We start from the raw sequence: 1,028 nt of genomic DNA on the forward strand, positions 1-1,028 counted from the left end.
GCATGGGCTTTGAGGACGGGATTAGCAGAAGCTTCCAATTGTAGGCTGGACTGAATTCCCGGAGGGCCGGGCTGTAGGATGGACAGGATTACCAGGAGGTCCCGGGGTCGGGGATTGACTGGGTGTACAGGGGGTCCCGGGAGATTGACTGTGTGTACAGGGGGTCCCGGGGGGGGATTGAATGGGTGTACAGGGGGTCCTGGTGGAATGACTGGGTGTACAGGGGGTCCTGGGGGATTGACTGGGTGTACAGGGGGTCCCGGGGGATTGACTGGGTATACAGGGGGTCCTGGGGGATTGACTGGGTGTAAAGGGGGTCCCGGGGGATTGACTGGGTGTACAGGGGGTCCCGGGGGATTGACTGGGTGTACAGGGGGTCCCGGGGGATTGACTGGGTGCACAGGGGGTCCCGGGGGGATTGACTGGGTGTACAGGGGGTCCCGGGGGATTGACTGGGTGTACAGGGGGTCCCGGGAGATTGACTGGGTGTACAGGGGGTCCCGGGGTCAGGGATTGACTGGGTTTACAGGGGGTCCCGGGGTCAGGGATTGACTGGGTGTACAGGGGGTCCCGGGGGATTGACTGGGTGTACAGGGGGTCCCGGGGTCAGGGATTGACTGGGTTTACAGGGGGTCCCGGGGGATTGACTGGGTGTACAGGGGGTCCCGGGGATTGACTGGGTGTACAGGGGGTCCTGGAGGATTGACTGGGTGTACAGGGGGTCCTGGGGGATTGACTGGGTGTACAGGGGGTCCTGGGGGATTGACTGGGTGTACAGGGGGTCCCGGGGGATTGACTGGGTGGACAGGGGGTCCCGGGGGCATGACTGGGTGTACAGGGGGTCCCAGGGGAATGACTGGGTGTACAGGGGCTCCCGGGGGAATGACTGGGTGTACAGGTGGTCCCGGGGGATTGTCTGGGTGTACAGGGGGACCTGGGGGATTGACTGCGTGTACAGGGGGTCCCAGGGGGATTGACTGTGTGTACAGGGGGTCCCGGGGGCGATTGACTGGGTGTACAGGAGGTCC

This window comes from Somniosus microcephalus, unplaced genomic scaffold (genome assembly GCF_052327205.1).
Source record: "Somniosus microcephalus isolate GS21.2 unplaced genomic scaffold, FLI_Smic_1.0 unresolved_chr1, whole genome shotgun sequence".
NCBI classification, from domain to species: Eukaryota; Metazoa; Chordata; class Chondrichthyes; order Squaliformes; family Somniosidae; genus Somniosus; species Somniosus microcephalus.